Source organism: Psittacula echo, assembly GCF_963264785.1.
Source record: "Psittacula echo genome assembly, chromosome: Z".
NCBI lineage: Eukaryota > Metazoa > Chordata > Aves > Psittaciformes > Psittacidae > Psittacula > Psittacula echo.
This window is the reverse complement of record NC_137742.1, coordinates 56,343,378-56,361,446: the sequence shown is the minus strand read 5'-3', so window position 1 is coordinate 56,361,446 and position 18,069 is coordinate 56,343,378.

Sequence of the window (18,069 nt, the reverse complement as noted above, 5' to 3'; positions counted from 1 at the left end):
CAAGGCTGTGCTGTTTAAACCTTCTCCTCCTCCAGATTTTCTGAGCAGTCTTTCATGGAAATCTTTCACCTGCTCTCTCCCTCTACCAGAGCAACATCTGTGTTTTAATAAAAAGCACCGAGTTCTATGATAAGTCAAAAGTGCCATCAAAAGGCAAACACAGTGATCTTCTATACAGTACTTACAACATGTAGCCCCCCAATGCCATAGAGTCATAGAATCATAAATTAGTTAGTGTTGGGAAGGACCTTTCCAACCCCCAAGGTTCCTTGAAGGTTATTAATTTTTAAAGGCAATTCTACCATAAAACATTGCTTTTTACTTGGAAAATATTTGCTTGTTGGTAATGATGTGCAAGTGTGTAAAAGGCAGTGGTTTTGACTTCTAAATTATTCTGCAAAGCATTCTTAGACACTGTGTTTTCTTTCTCATATATGAAAGGATGGTGATATTCTCACTGAAAGTCTGCCCTTGTTCCTAAGACTGGCTGTTTTCTGTCCATGTCAGTCTGCAAGTCTGGCTGTATGTACATCAATGTAGGTGTTCTGCAGGTGTGTATTCTATATGTGTAGCTACTGGGAATGAATACTCAGCCTCACTACCCGTTGGACCTGGGGCCTGAAGAAGTGGCAGACTTGCATGTGTTGGGCTGCCAGATGCACTAACTCTTAATATCTTTAGCACTTTTAATTTACAGACATTTCTCTCTCAGCTCTTTTATTAGTTGTTTAACTTTCTAGTCATTTTCACATTTGGGAAACTGTTTCAGTGCCTCAACTCTGTCCTTGTAGACTAATGGTCTGAAATGACATTACTGCCATGCTTCACTCACCAAATCTTATTTTATTTCCCCTTTGTATGTATTTCTGTGCAAGGTTTTGATTAAGTTTTGCTCCTCAACGTGATTTTCTCCCTAAGCAAATCCATGCTACTTCCTAAGTAATGGTCTTATGTAGTCTCTTGTGCTCTGAATGTGAATTATTGAAGGGCTAAGTTGCACTTAAAGTGAGAACTTACTTATTGTGAACAAATGCATGGGGTTTTTTTGGCTCATTGAGTCACAACATGTTGTGCTGATAGCTCATTGAGTGCCCAGAAGAGAAAATCCTGTCGTAATACTGCTGACTCTTGCACTAGTTTTGGTAATCATAGTCAGAGTTTAGCTAATATGATAATATCTGCTAATATGATCTGTGGGGTGTACAAATCAGGCTTTTTTAACAGCAGCTCTTGAATATCATTCAAGATAAAATTGCTCTAGTTACTGCTTTGCAATAATTTCCTCACCACCATTTCCTTTGATTTTTGCCTTCAATTTGATAACCTTTCTCAAGGTTTTACTGACCTGGCTTATCCAGTCCTATGTATTCTGTTATCTTAAAACTGTTCAATTTAATTGGCTCTTTTTGGAGGATGGATGATTTTTTTGCTTTAATTTATTTTGTGTTTACTTGAAATCATATTATAAAACAATCACATTTGAATCACTTCTTTTCATTTGTCTCTCTTCTATCTGCATTGGTGGGCTCCTAATATTTTTGTGTGATTACAGCTTTATTTCTTGACTTCAACAACATTTCTTGACTTCAGCATATGTGATCTCTGACTTAAGTTCTCTAGCTTTTCTCTATTAAAAGAACTTTCTAATTCTGGCTGACACTGAGTATTCCTGATATGAATGAAATTTTATTATCTCCCATGAATGCTTTTTTAATTCACACAGTCTCAGTGCTTCCAAACAATCATATGGCTCTTGGCAAATCTTTTTTTAAAAACAACCTGCAGTGAGTTGATCTGTTCTCCATAGGTTCATAACTGAGGTTGAATCATTACAAGTCAGTGTCTCCTGGCTAATTTGCTATGCGTTATGCTTTAAGGTTAGAGTCAATTTAAAAGTCTTCATTATTTTGGCTGGCTCACTGGAAATTTTTCCGAACTATGTAACTATACTTTGCATAGATCACATGTTTGTAAGGTGGGACAGCCCTTTGCATCTGTGAAGTGGTTAGTATCTTGTAGTACTAGCCCTGGTTTTGACGGGATCACTTTGGTGCTTCTGCATCAGTCAGTAGTAAATACCTGTAAAGCTACAATCATAAGTGTGCAGAATAGCCCACTGAAATGCATGGTGGGGATAAAATATTAAGACGAATAAAACCCTTCTGTTACTCTCTCATGTCATAATGGTCAATGAGAGCTTTGCCCTGTGGTGATAAAATCTTATTTTATCTGAAAAGAAGTCTAAGGATCTGCTACAATGATCACTGAAATTAATGGAAAAAGATTCAGAGTGTACAACCTTTGGGGCATGCAGTGCAATTTCAGTTAGGTTAAAATGGAGCTGAACACAAGGAATCAATGGCGGATTCAATTCCTTGATGTGCTGCCACAGGGCAAACAAGTGATAAGTAGCTAATTCCAGTGGTGTGAATGCTCTACTTCAAGTAATATATGAAAAGATATTGTGGGGTAAATGCCTGAATTCATGGTTCAATTTATGTCTTAGAAGAGGATTTTTTTTTCATTGGTAGTGTGAACTAAAAATCTAAAGCAGGGATGGCAGAGGTAAGATTGGCATGCTGACTGATCAAAATCTTCCATTCCTACAGCTTCAGATTCTTATTGCACTTATATCCTATTGACTCTGTAACCTTTTAATGTTTTCCTGTGCCTTAGCGAGAAGTAGTCACTCTTAAAGAGCCACTTGGAGCTAGCACCTTGCTTTCAATTACACTGCTTATTACTTTCTCTTCCAAGGTTATTTGGCAGTCATATTAGCAAGGTAGCTGGAGATCTTAAGGATTCATTATCAAAGAAAATTCAGGAAAGAGGATCTTCTTCTCTACTTACTCAGGACAGTGGTGATCTGAGAGTTTATTGTGGAAGAAATTATTTCCTTTCATGGTGGCATAATCTGAGTCTTTTTGGTAGTTCAAACTTGTTGAAAAAAAGACAAGAGTCACATATCCTAAGAGGAATGGAAGGATAGAATGAATTAGCAATAAAGCTTTGAGCTCAGATGAGAAAATTAAATACATTTTGTATGAGCTAGAAGATTACCTTAAAATATAGAAATTGATAATGAGGGAGCGCAAGCATTAATTTGCTCTGATGATGTAGTGCCAGGTCCCTTGGAGTGCCTGACAAATTTATCAGAGAACATTGACTGGAAATTCATCATGATTTTAAATTTTGTTTGAAGTACAAAAGTTGTCTGCTTCTGATAGGCCTCCAGAAGACTTTGTGTGCACGTTTCGGATAAATAAGCATGGAACAATCTCTGACAAAGCATGATAGAAATTCCTGCCTTTTCCATGATCTTCTAAAGGGCATTTGTAAAGACTACTCAAATTGTAGCAGCAGTCATCTATGCTGAATTGAGACACCCATTCCTTCATCCTCGGGAATGCCCATTTCATAAACCAAGGCAATGAAGCCGGTCTTTTTCTCACTGTGATAGATTATGCCCCTTGTTGTAATGAGATTTAGAAACCTGTCCTGGGTTCAGCAGTAGCAGTCATTTTTTCTCTTTCTTAGTAGCTGGTGCAGCGCTGTGGTTTTTGACTTTCGGCCTGAGAACAGCGCTGATAACACTGATGTTTTTAGTTACTGCTCAAATGTTTAGTCTGACCAAGGACTTTGTGAGTCTCATGCTCTGCCAGGGAGGAGGTGAAGACAGGAGGAAGCAGAAACAAGACACCTGACCCAAACTAGCCAAAGAGGTATTCCATACCACAGCACTTTATGCCTGGGATGTAACTAGGAGTTACCTGGAAGGGCTGGCTCACTGCTCGATCGGGCTGGTTTTCGACGGGTGGTATTGTATTCTCTTCCCTTGTTATTTCCTTTATCGTTATTATTGGTAGTAGTAGAAGTGGTTTGTGTTATGCCTTAGTTACTAAGCTGTTCTTATCTCAACCCGTGGGAGTTACATTCTTTCCATTCTCCTCCCCATCCCTCCAGGAGCGGGAGGGGGGGGAAGAAAGGGCAGGAGGGGGGAGTAGACTGTGTGGCTAACATGACAACAGGGTTTAAATCACGACAAAACCACAGGGAACAATTGATCTTCCTCCAGTCTCTGCTTTCTTCTCTGTTTCTTCGAAGTGTTGTCATACTTCTTTCTGACTTCTAGAAAGTTTGTCAGCTTGTCTGTTATTATTTATTTAGCTGATCTAAAGAAATTCCCAGACCATCCTTGTTCTAAAATATCTGGTTTAAGGATTTATTTTGCAAAATGCTCTTCTATCCTTATAATACTTCTGATTGTCTTTTGCACACATCGGGAGAAAGTCTTTGTCAAATGCTCGTGCCTCAGAGCATGTACCTTTATGTCATTTTATGATGCTTTAAGCAATTTATCTAGTGTTTTCTGCAAATTATTAACAATATCCTTGTGTTGTGTCAGTTGTCAGTCAGCCCTGTGTCTGGTGATGAGGTACTGTACATATGCACAGCAAAATTTGCATGGCCAGGAGATCAGAAAATCCTAGTAGTCAGACTCACTGAATACCTGCTATTGCATTCAAAAGTATCTATTGCATTCAAAAGTATTCTATTGTATTCAAAAGTATTTCAAATGCTACAAGGTACAGCCTCTACTAATACCTGTGCGTTTCCAACATGTTAGTTTAGGTGACCAAGCATGCATGCTTGTCTTAAATTCAGACTTCACCAATCATAAGCTACTTCTGGGATCATGTCAGAAGTAAGTGAATAACTTCTGAGATGAAACAAATCTGAGGTAATCTACCTGATTCCCTCCTGCCCCCCAAAAGCTATTGATGTATAAACATAGTCACACATTACCTGCTTCTGCTGCAATTTGACCAAGTAGTTGACAAATTATCTTTACATATGCAGGCTGTTAGCAATAAGGATGGTAGACAGAGCCCTTGTGATACTGGTGTGACCAAGAAGGTCCTCAGCACTTCCCCAGACTATGTAGTTTTAGATGTCTGTTTAGATTCAGCAAACTACTCTGAAGAGAGGTGCCTGTGTCACATAAACATCAGGATGTGGCTCTTAGGGACTGAACTAGAAACTGCTGAGCATAGAGCATGGTGTTTAACACCTCTCTGATTTTACAGGCTCTTCCCAGAGGAGCAGGTATGCTCCACAGCTTCTCTGACTACAGACAGGCAGGAGGCATGGAGATGCTGGTTGGCATGCTAAGTATCAGCCCTTACTAGTTTATCCAGAGATACTTAGCTTACTGGATGCCTGTGTTTGTTTGAAAATGAAACCCTTTTATGCGGTATTGGAAGTCTCAGCTTTGATTTGAGCTTCATGAAAAATTTTGACATTTAAGAAGTGCTGACTTGACTGGTTGTGGCCTCCTCTAACTAGTTGTTAGTGGCTCTCAGGTGTTGATTGTTAGTGAATTGTTTGGAAAAGAGCAGAGAAGTATCTGCACATTATCAGCACAGTGTTAATATGATTATCCTTTTCTTCTGTACTAAGTGAATGGTTTAACACAGAGATCATAGAATAAGAAAGATGCTTTTCCAAAGAGCAATAAACCAAAGATTTTTATGATTCCTGCAACTGAAAAAATAAAAAATGGTGAAACATCAATTCCTCTTTTAAGAGCTGTTAGTAACTAGTAGTGGTAATACAAATAAAAAGAGTGTGGAAAACACTAGAAGACAATTCTGCAACACGCATTCAATTTCTCTGCAGAGTAGAAACAAATTGAAATGTGAAATGTATCAAACGTAAGGGCTCAAAAGTGAGAATGTAAACACTATCTTTATGTTTAATCAGGTATATCCATGAAAGACAAACAGAAATAGAAAAGTGAGGAAAATAGTCTAGTTCATAGTATATTATAAACTGTATAAATTGAAGAAAAAATATACTTACAGTGTATTACGTATGTTTGTTTAAATTAAAAGTTTTAGTTGATCTGGTTCAGAACAGTCTAAACTCAAATTCAGTGAATAAATCCATTAAAACTAAAGACATAAATGTAATATTTGAAGGAGAATTAGAGTTAGTACATTTAGAATTGTTTAATAGATAGTTAAACCCAAGGAATTCTATAAGGTTAGCTTATCCTAGATGCATCCTTAGATGCAACAAACCTTTTGGTAGAATACCTTTTTCTGCTGATGCACATACCTATTGTCAGTTTATTCGGTGTAATTATTGTTTGGGATTGCTCAATTCACTGTAGCTCTAGCTTGTGTCTGTGGGCTGTGTTTGTATTTGGGAAGACAAAGAACACTCAATATCTGTGGGCATGAATTCCCCCCCACTTATTTTTCTAAGTGAGGCAATCATGAGGTGACAGATATCTACGTATGTTAAACTAGAGCTAACCTGTAGCTGGATAAATTCTTGCAAACCTTTTGATCTTTTGTAACAAAGAAAAGAAAATCGTGTTCTTCATGAAATACCAACCAAATATTCTTCCTCCCAAAATGTCCTGCTCTGATGAAAATACTAATCAGCTTTTATTGAGAGATTCAGAATAATTCTTTCATCATTTAAGAGCTTTCACCTAAAAACTTTATTCTCTCACCAGCTCTAAGTGATGGCACCCTTTCCTCTGACAGTAGTTACTTCTGTGCTCCAGGTCCACCTGTGGTATACAAATGCCAGTTTTCCCACAGAGCAGTTCTCCAGGTCTTTATAAGCATATGTCATCAGCAGAACCCTCTTGCATTTGTCTTCTTTTACCACCTGCTCTGCAAGATGCTCAGCAGCTGGCTGTTCCAGTGACCAGCCATGATAGTGGCTGCCCCAAAATGGTCCTAATTACTCCAGAATGGCTGAACCTGGCTCCAGATGAATCAGAGCTGGAAAAGAGCGCTGTCAAAGCAATTAACCAACTATAACGGCTGAACATGTAGTGGATAGGGCTGCTCGCCGTTTCTGTGAACCTCTTTAGCAAAAACTCAGGGTTATTATAATTTTTAAGCTTACTTTTCACACAGAATTTACTTGCCTTGGTTGTGAGCTTCTGTGAACTATCAAGTAGCAGCCTGCATGTTGGTACAGATTTGACCAGGTGGATTAATAGCAGAAGCTACAGCATGTTTATTTTCATTGCTGTCTTAATTTCTGTTTTGTGGAGCTGTTTTTTCTCCGTCTTCAGCTACTGGTGCCTAATAATAGTTCTGGCATTTGTCCCAGGCACATCACAGAGCTTTATACAGGACATATTGGAGTATTTGAGATCACCTTTTTAGTGAACCTCTGTTTCTTCCTAATTACTCAGTGCACTGTGAAGTCTATTCCTTTTCAAAACTGAGAGAGGGATATAGGAGAATAACAGTAATTAGCTATGAGCCAGAGGGCATATGAGAAGCCATTCTTCAAGACAGACACACTGCTAAAATTTTATTCCATAGACACACAATGTCTTCTAATGCACCTGAAGTTCAGATCTTTCATAAGAAAAAAGATAATATAAAACCAAGAAAATAAAAACCACATGAAGCTGCAATGACAGGTAAGAACGAAAGAATGGAAGGTACCAGAGTGCTTAACTTTCATACTGCTTAACTTCCATACTGCTTAACTTCTGATTGCCTGAATTTGAACCCTTTGGACGGTAATCATTAGTGTCCCTCATCAGTGATATTTTACCACCTTTTATGAAGGAATGAGCCTTCTGCAAAGGAAAGTAAAGTGTGGATCTCAAAAGACAGAAGATCCATGCAGTACCTGTTGCACACAGTATGCTTAGATGTGAGGTGTTGGTGGGTATCATCCAAATCTGTTGTCATCACAGAGAGATTTAAGAGATTTAGCAGAGAAGACAAGTGAGATTTTCACTTGTTAGGTGAGTGTTGTTAATTAATCAAACACATGCAGAAAGTGACACCTGGATTGAAAAGAGAATATCTTTGAAGAAAGTGAAATTCTTTCAGCTGAGAGGATAAGATAGATCACTTAATAAACGGGAAGGAATGCCCAAGCTTTGGAAAGAAAGATGAAGCCTGTCTAAGACCTACAAGTTTCCAGAAGACCAGGTTAGCTATACAAGCTGGAATACACCATAAGAAAGAGACTTCCATTAATGAATAACCAGAGATTCTCCTTATTTCAAAGCCTGTTCCTTCTAGAACTTGGAAGTAAGAACTTGAGTAAGGACAAAACTTTTTTAATTACTTTTTTAAAATTTATTAGAACTATTTATTTAAAAAATCATGGCAGTCAAGTGAAGTTCCCGAAGACTGGAAAAAGGGAAATATAACCCCCATTTTCAAGAAGGGGAAAATGGATGACCCGGGGAATTACAGACCAGTCAGTCTCACCCATGTGCCTGGCAAAATCTTGGAGTAGATTCACCTGGAAGGCATGCTAAGGCCAACAAGGTGCTTGGTGACAGCCAGCATGGCTTCACTAAGGGGAAATCCTGCCTGACCAATTTGGTGGCCTTCTATGATGGCGTTACTAAACTGATGGACAGGGGCAGAGCAGTTGACATCATCTATTTGGATCTGTGCAAAGCGTTCGACACTGTCCCACATGATATCCTTGTCTCTAAATTGGAGAGACATTAATTTGATGGGTGGACCACTCAGTGGATAAAGAACTGGCTGGACGGCCGCACGCAAAGAGTTGTGGTCAATGGGTCAATGTCCTGCTGGAGACCGGTAGCGAGCGGTGTCCCTCAGGGATCGGTGTTGAGACCGGTCTTGTTCAACATCTTTGTCGGTGACATGGACAGTGGGATTGAGTGCACCCTCAGCAAGTTTGCCGATGACACCAAGCTGTGAGGTTCGGTTGATACGCTGGAGGGAAGGGATGCCATCCAGAGGGACCTCAACACGCTTGTGAGGTGGGCTGATGCCAACCTTATGAAGTTTAACCATGCCAAGTGCAAGGTCCTACACCTGGGTGGGAGCAACCCAAGGCACAGCTACAGGTTGGGCAGAGAAGAGATTCAGAGCAGCCCTGCAGAGAAGGACTTGGGGGTGTTGGTTGATGAGAAAATGAACATGAGCCGGCTTCAGTGTGCGCTCGCAGCCCAGAAAGCCAACCGTATCCTGGGCTGCATTAAGAGGAGCGTGACCAGCAGGTCAAAGGAGGTGATCCTGCCCCTCTACTCTGCTCTTCTGAGACCTCACTTGGAGTATTGTGTACAGTTTTTGTGTCCTCAACAGAAAAAGGACATGGAACTGTTGGAACAAGTCCAGAGGAGGGCCACGAGGATGATCAGGGGACTGGAGCACCTCCCGTATGAAGATAGGCTGAGAAAGTTGGGGCTGTTCAGCCTGGAGAAGAGAAGGCTGCATGGAGACCTCATAGCAGCCTTCCAGTATCTGAAGGGGGCCTACAAGGATGCTGAGGATGGACTATTCATCAGGGACTGTAGTGACAGGACAAGGGGTAAAGGTTTCAAACTTAAACAGCGGAAGTTTAGACTGGATATAAGGAAGAAATTCTTTATTGTGAGGGTGGTGAGGCACTGGAATGGGTTGCCCAGGGAGGTTGTGTATGCTCCATCCTTGGTGGTGTTCAAGGCCAGGTTGGATGAGGCCTTGGGTGGCATGGTTTAGTGTGGGTGTCCCTGCCCATGGCAGGGGGGTTGGAACTTTATGATCTTAAGGTCCTTTCCAACCCTAACTGTTCTATGATTCTATGATTCTATGATCTTCAATGTCTCTTCCAACCTAACTGAGTTTATGGTTCTGTGTATACTCTTTCTGTGCTACCTTCTCACATGTTCAATAGGATATATACCACTGCCTGGGTTCATCCAGCACACACTGTTTAACCACCACACAATACTGGCATTTGTGGGTGTGTATCTTGACATGCTTTTCAGAGTGGATGATGAAGTTGCATGGTCACTGTTAATGCTGCTATCAAGAGCAAGATATGTGCGTGGTTTCTGGAGATTATTTGAGTCAAAGGTGAGGCCACCCACTCCTGCAGCCGCCTTCGAAGGGACCTCGTAGCAGTTACTGCAACCCTGGATGAGGCCACTGACCTGCCCCTAACCTATCACTGAAGTCCAAGGAAGAAATAATTAAGGGAAGTAGAGAAGGATTATTTCTGGATGCAGAGAAGTCATCAGACTCTCAGAGCAACCTCTAGACCCCAGCTCTGCCTTCTCAGACCCTGCCTTTCACACCCAGCTTGAAAAGGACATGCAACTCTTTACTCCTCTGAGGCTGTGGCAACAGCACAGGCCAGAGCTGCACATGCAGAAGCTTCCATCTCTCCCAGCCAGCACTTCCTTGGCACAGGTAAACTTTATTTCCAGATTGCTGTCTGATTTCCCTCTTTTTCCCATACAGACATAATGCTGGCTGAAATATTTTCCAGCAATTTATTTATTACTCTTCCATCTACCTGCTTTTTAGTTAATTGCTACCTTAGTAGGCTGGGCGCTGAGTTCATAGGGTCAGCAAGTTATGTAGCTAGCTTTGGCTGGGTATGAGAGAGGAAAAGGGGTAACTTTAATAGAGAATGCATTAGCATGTACTTATTTTCACTCTCATTTGCAACACCCTTTATTGCACATTTTCAATTATGTTCCAACACAGAAATCAAAGTTCCAAGGTGGAATTTTGAGTAGGAATGATGTAAAGCAGTTAGCGTTGTCCTGCTTATGTTCTTGGCAGGGAAGCATAAAATAGCAGAAGGAGAGTGCGTGGACAGAAAACAAGCGTGGTGCTATAACTACACAGTAACAAAGAGTTCTGTTCCCTTTTTGACTTGAGAACTCAGAGATCAGTAATTTTTTATTGACAGTCCTGCATTGGAGTATATCAAAAAGCCCTACAGGGAAAACATGGTGAAAATTTTTATTTTTTTCTGTGAGGTATTTTACTCACAGTCTCTCCATCAGGGATTTTTTATTTACCTTATTTTCTCAGAAAAGGAGTGATACCCATGGTTTCAGATATCCCATGGTTTCAGATATATGGTACCCAAGTTTCAGATATCACAGGTGTTAAGCCCTGGTTATGAGTATTTAAAAAAGAAGCATGAGTACCACTCCTTGTGCTAGCTGGTGGTGGCTGGTGTGATACATGTGTAATAGCTTGGAAATGCAGAAAGTGGGATGTTAAAGCTAGGCATTAACTGTTCTTCAAAGCTTGGCATAACTTTGCAAATCCAACAGTTCTTTTTTGTTTTAGAAACATTTTTTCTTTTCTTTTCTGGTTTGAACTAAATCCTCTTACAAACAGCTTTGAAACTTCCATGTTGTCTACCATAGCTTGCCGTGAAGCTCCCATCCCATCAGTCAGAGAGTGTATTTCTCACAGGTTATTCAGGAGATTGTACTATTTTAACTATTGCCATTTCAAGTCTTACTTCCTGTGTGTCTTAGTTTATTATCAAATCAATGAATTTGAGGCGAACATATTTTTCCTTTGTACTGCCATTTAAATTTAACTTAAGTTATATATAAGGAGTAGGAAATGAAAGTCAGGAAACCTTTTTGGGCATTGGTTTCCTGTAGTAAAAACTGGCATTGTGCTGGCCCCAAGGTAAACTGAAGGCACTTGTTAGTAATCCAATTATGGAAGAAAAAAATAAAGCTATGAAAACTGCAGGAAAAGTCTACATCTCTCACTACAAACAGTGCAGCTGGCATTGCTGTTGCAGCCACCTATGATGCTTTCTCCTCCTTCTCCTGGTTCTTCCCCTGCACCTTCCCCTTTATGGGTCTGCTGCAGCTTTCACATTGTCTACTATAACTTGCTCTGAAGCCCTGATACGTCAGTAAGAGTATATTTCTCACAGGTTCTTCTGGAGACTATACTCTTTTAACTATTACCATCTTAAGTCTTCCAATGTGTCTCACAGTTCATAATCAAATTGATGAATTTGAGGAAAACAGAATGTTCCATTGTACTGCTATCTACCTTACTTTTATTATATTCTGTGAGTTACTAATAATGACCAAGGAAAATTAGCTATGGCACTTAAATATATTTTCCACTTTTTGAATTTTTTGTTGTTTGCATAAGCATCTTGTAAATGTACAGACTTAATTCTACAGATTAACATATTGCTAATCCTCCAGAAAGTAAAGATCTCCAGCAGAAAGATCTTTAGCTTTTTACAAAAATAGGAATCATAGCAGGATATTTGAAATGGAGCTTTTATTCAACACACTGGCAATAATTTTGGAAATAAATGGTCCTGAGCCTTTGTTGCCTACCCTTGGACAGACCAAAGAAAGGCAGCTGCTCTCTGCCTTAGCTGGAGGATTATTTTCCTGAAGCACTGCAACTTTGTCCTATTTCCAGCTTTCTTCACCTAGAATTCATATGTGTCAGTCCCAGAGAGATGGTGTGTGTTGCAGCAGGAAGCAGCTGGAGCACAGCAAGGAGAACCTGAGCTGGGGCTGGATGCTGCCCAGGAAACAGACACAGGTGGTAGTCCAGAAATCAGGTGAAGAACTGGGTGATGTGGAAGAACATTAGTGTGGCACTGCCACCTTTCTCCAAGGGGTTTCTTTCCTATCCTGGGAGTCATGCAGTGTGGCTGCCTTTTCATGTTAAACAGCTAAGGCCATCACCCTGTGGTAAGGGTCATTGTGTGTCTACAGAGCTTGAAGATGGACTGGGTGACGGAGAGATCCACCTTCAGCTTACAATGCCTCCTCAAATCAAAGACAAAACTCCCAGTGCTTCAGCAGTAGAGGAATGCACCTGTAGTGTTTACAATGAAATCACTCTCTTAGACAAATCTAAGTGTGCACAGAGGTGTTTAGTGGTCCCCAGCATTGAATTTAAATAAACACATATAGAATTTCAGTAGTAATTTCTGATTTAATTTCTGTTCTTTATTTTTTCCCACAGGTTCACATGCGGACTTTTCATACTCTCTTTAGGTATGTTAAATTTTCAGCATCATTCCCAGTTGTTTTGTTTGCACTACTGAGAATGACTTCAGAAAATTTCTTAATCAGGTCTGTGTAGAAGGTTTGATATTTTTTTTACAGTCTTTTTTTTTTTTAAAAAATAAATACATCTTACACTAGCATACTTAGATGATGGTAATAACAGAGCACTTGCAATGAAACTGCATTTTTTTATAGATTCTCATTTCTCCTTCTAGATACTCTGAACATCTGTTTGGGAATTTATTACTTTGTCTTCTATTCTCTGTTCTCCTGTTAAAGGGATAAAGCATTTTCCAGATTTACTTGACTCTGAAAAGTGAAAGGCAGTGTGGTCTCATTGACTTAATAGGACTAGAAAGAAGCCAGTCTCTGCTGCTTCCTTCTTCTCCTTGCTTTTCAACTGAATCACTTGAAAAAATTTACCAAGCTACTCACCATCCGTTTCTATTAATGATAATGACACTCAAGGTGCTAAGCACATTTGAAATCTGTGATTTTCTATTCAACTTGTATTTAAATGAAGTCACACCTTTACCTTACATTTGTGCTGGGACCCCATTTGTGATGGGGTAGGTCATGTTTGCAGCAGGTTTTAAAGCTGTGATGTCTTTCTATTGCTTGTATCTCTCTCCTGTATAGAGTTAATTCATCATCTTTCTTTCCTGCTTTTTTAAACATTTTTTTTTTTTTTTCTTCTCTTATTCTTATGGTGGTCTGCCATTCGTTATTTTGGAGGGATTTTGTCATATTTCTGGAGAGCTCCCTTCCTCTCTACATACCTGATCCAGATGCTGCTTTTGGCTTGGACGTGTCCTCTAGTTTTTCATATTGTCTCATCGGAACACCTACGAGCTGAATTATTTGGTTTGATGCTCCTGTCAGCCTCTGCAAGCTCCACTTAAAATCACATGAACTCTTGCAAGCACAGGAAAAACCTGTGTATACCCCATAAGTAGGAGTAACACAGATGTTATCTTCCTTTTCAACCCGATTAAATATAAGGTACTGGTGACTTGCCTTAAAGAAAAACCAGTGTGAACCAACACTACTTATGTGAAAGTCACTTTATACTGTTAGTGTTCTCTGCATTTTTAAGGTTTTTAAAATTGTAAATTTATTATGTAAATAGTCTTACAAAAATTATAAAGCTGTACAGGCGCATATTTCAAACCACTGGATCTAAATTCTCTGAACCTTGTTCTTTCTGCTAACTGACTACCTTATCCACAATCAATATTATTCACTTCCCAAGAAGTACTTTTTGAATAATCTAACAGTATGCTAACAAGGGTTGTAGAAACAGTTGTAAGAGCTAATTTTTCAGATCCCAAATCCATTGTCAGCTCTTCCAGAATATAGATTCAGTGATATTTTCCAACATTCTGCTTATCCAGATGGTGTTAAGGAGCAAAGTCTGTGGGAATAGTTTCTTATGCTCTGCTGGGCTCAAGCTTGCAGGGCTCAGGAATGTTAAATGAAGTTGAAGCTGAAACAGATCATTGTGTACAGAACTAAATTGAAGCATCCAGAGTAATCCAAATATGTAGCAAGCATTAGGTCTGCCAAGCCCCAGTAAAAAACTTCAACTAGAAGATGAATCTTATTTTCCATGAAGCCAAAACCTAGCTTTTATAGAGACAAAGAAATTGTGGGAAATAAACCCTGTTTTCAAGTCCCGCAAAGTTATCTTGGAATTTCTATCAATGTTGCAGCATATATGAAAAAAATTAATACAAATGTAATAGAAAAATAAAGGGAGAAAAGGCTGGGGGAGTTTCGTGTGGGATTTTGTCTTTTTTTTTTTTCTTTTTTTTTCTTTTTTCTTTTTTTTTTTCTTTTTTTTGTAACATTGGTTTGGCTCAAACAAATATTTTAGGTCAAGAACTTAAAGGAGGTAAAAACCCCTGGTGTCTTTGGATCATCAAAGCATGGGGATGGAACTATTGTTACATACAGAGCTGTTTAGGGGCTTGCCTTTACCTGGCAACTTGCCTTTGAGCATTTGCATAAAGCCTTGATCTAGGTGTCTGTATAGCGCACAAGTGTGCTAGCACAGTAAGTGTTCTGTACTTTTTCTCTCAGCTACTTACTTTGCACTGTAACCCTCTTTTAGTTTTTTGTACATTTCCCAGTTCCCAGGCAGACACCAACATAGGTGAGTGCTGCCTGCAAGTGTCACTGAGCAAAGGTTTCTAAGAGCAAAACCAAAAAAATTATTTATCACTCTTTATAAAACTGCCTTTGTACACCTTTTTTTGCAAAATACTTTCCTTATGCTGCCAACTCCACCAAGAAACACCTCACAACTTTCTCTCAGGGACTTAATTAAATAATATAGTGTCAAGCGATCTGCACTGATCCTAGGATATGATGCTTTCTCAGCAGGGAGCTATTGGCAAGTTTTGCTTCAGCAGTTTTCCTCTGTTCCCTGCAGGCTCTGTCTCTCAGCATCTAGCAGTCTGTAGACAGAAATAAATATTTCTTGAGAAAGTAAAAGGTATAAGAATATTACAGGAACATTAGCCAAGATACAGAATTCATGGAATTCAGTTGCAGAAATCAGTTAGAGTTATGCTTCGCCTTCTGAGTGTTAGGAGGTGTGTGGAGGTCGTGATAATAAATGTGAGAATGTTTCGAAGAGATTACTTATTAAAAAACGAATTTCAGCACAGAATACTTCCAAAGAGAATACCTGCTACAAGAAGTGAAATAGACACAGCAAATTATGACAAATTGAGACTCATGAGATGAAGTAAGTGATTAAATCAGTAAATTTCCTCTATTAGCTGCTTATCTAGGAGGGATACACCTAAGTTAAAAATTAACTGCCAAGCCACAGTAATGTAAAACTGTGAATGCTTATGCCAGTGATGTGTGTTACCTTATGCTAAATTAGATCCATGAGCAGTAAGTAAGGCAGGGACAGATTAACAGAAGATGTGGAGAAAGCAGCTCTAGTTTTCCTTTTTAGAAATGGTAAGAAACATGTCAAATTGGAAGGCGTATTACATATGATAGCAAGTGAAACTTATATTGTAATACAAACAGACATGCAATGCAAAAGAGAAATCTAGACATAAATAATTTAGTCATCTAATTGCATCTTGTTTGGGTTTTTTTTCAATTTTTGGATGACATTTGTTTGCAGCATTTTGACCTTGCAGGGAAAAAAAAAAAAAAGGAAATTAGCACAGTAGAATGAAAAGGTTGGATTCTGATGTTCTGAGAAAGGGGCTTTCCAAAGCCTTTAGCAGTTACCCAAACATCTTTGTGATGACAGTGGTGATGGATGCTACCTGACTGTGTGCTATCTATTGTGAACAGAAGTTTGAATGAGGATTAATCAGAGCAGTAATGTGCTGTGAAGCAGAAAGTTTAGGAAGAAAATTGCCTATGAAAGAGAGAACTAGAACAAATGGGAAAGAATGGGAAACATGCAGGGCAGGTCATACACCGTTACTTTCTACCTTCAGGTCTGTGTTTTTATAAAACCAGAAATGTTTTTGCTTGTTTGCAATGAATGTGTGGAGAAAGCAAAAATCTTTCCTTGACTGCAAGTTGGAAAAATGGCCTGTGAATTCTTAGTATTTTAGCCGGTTTTGGCCAAGGAGGAGAAGGAGAGTTCTGTGTCAAGGCTACAGCAGTAGGTAAAGGAATCTTTTCCCTTTCATTAGATCTAACCAAACAACTTGCTTGGGTCTTTACCACTGTTTTATATGTCCTGGTGACTCAATCTCTTAAAGCTGAATAATATTATCAGCTAACAGCAGGTAGGATATACACAGTGTTATTGCAGTGTTTCAGGCTATGGCTGTATTGCCACTTTAGCTGGAGGTTCCACTCAGGGTCTTGGCTTGACTCCAGTCCTTACACTTATCTTTAGTACTAGTCTAGCTAGGTAACTGGCTTCAGGCCTGAGATTTGTCTCACTTTTGAGCTGAACAAATGGGTGAAGGTGTGGCTGCTGATGGTCAGCCTAAGGGCAGATTTTCTTTTTAAATGCTCCTCTCAGAATGGTCTGGAGGAATGGGATTCCATCAGGCCAAGTTTGTCAAACTTTAGAAAGCACAGAGAGATCTTTGAAATGGAAGAAGTTCTATTACCCTGGCAAACAAGTGTTCCCATTTCCAAACTGCTGGGTACTGAGAGTTTGTAAAAAATCAGTAATAGCTATTGTCTGGCTTTGAAAAGGAAGAGGATGCAAGAAAAGCAGTATTGCACAGTGGCACACCATTTTCATAGTCATGTAATGAAAAGCATGGCTACCACATTGAATTCCTAACAGAGGATCGTAAGTTGTTTCATTTTCACCTTTTGACGTCTTGGGCATATGTCTACAAATGAGAGAGGGGAGCAAGAGGCAGCACTCCTTGGATAGCAGCTGTGGTTTTTACTAGCAATTTATGTGAAGATCCCATGGAGAGAGAGCTCATGGAAATCATCTGAGCACATGATAGTGGTTTGGTCCTGTGCTGGACTCTGTCATGTAAACAATGGGGTCAAGGCTTGCAAGTGCAGTGTGGTGATTTCTCAGGAACGGTAGTGCTCTTGCAGCCTGTTGTTAAAAAAAAGGGGTGGGGTGATGTGTGCGTATGTACTGTGCAGATGCAGATATTACATAGTGTTTCTATGGTCAAAAGGAGCAGAAGGTTGCTTATGCTTTGTTTAGAATCTTCCTGATATCCAGTTCAGCATCTGCATTGAACTCTTGACTCGATGAACTGGGTCTAATGGCCTATGATTTAATTTTACTGCTGATTAAATATTGACAACTTACAAATCTTACTCTCTCCTGACACCTTGATAAATGTTTATGGCTTGATGTGTAACTGAGATCAACTGTCTTCCTTAACATTATTTTGAAAGCAGAAAATAAACTCTTATGAGGAAGATTATGGTGAACAGCATATCACTGTGAATGTTGCCACATTTTGCTAATTAGAGATGGAAATTGCTATGGCTTCTGTGCTACATATAATTAATTGGTATGCCATGCAAAGCTTTTGCGGAACAGATCTCCTGCTGAGAATAAGCCATTATCACAAAATACAGAACAAAATATCTTGTTCTATTTTTCATTTCACTAAGCTAATCAGGTACCTCTGCATAGCACTTTTTTATAAAAAAATAATAAAAAAATCTCAGATGCATTTTGCTGGATTAACTACCAAATCTAGCCCTTGGCATGAACATATGAACTCATAGTAGAGATTAGTATTCTGTTAACTGCAGTGGTGGATGGTTATATC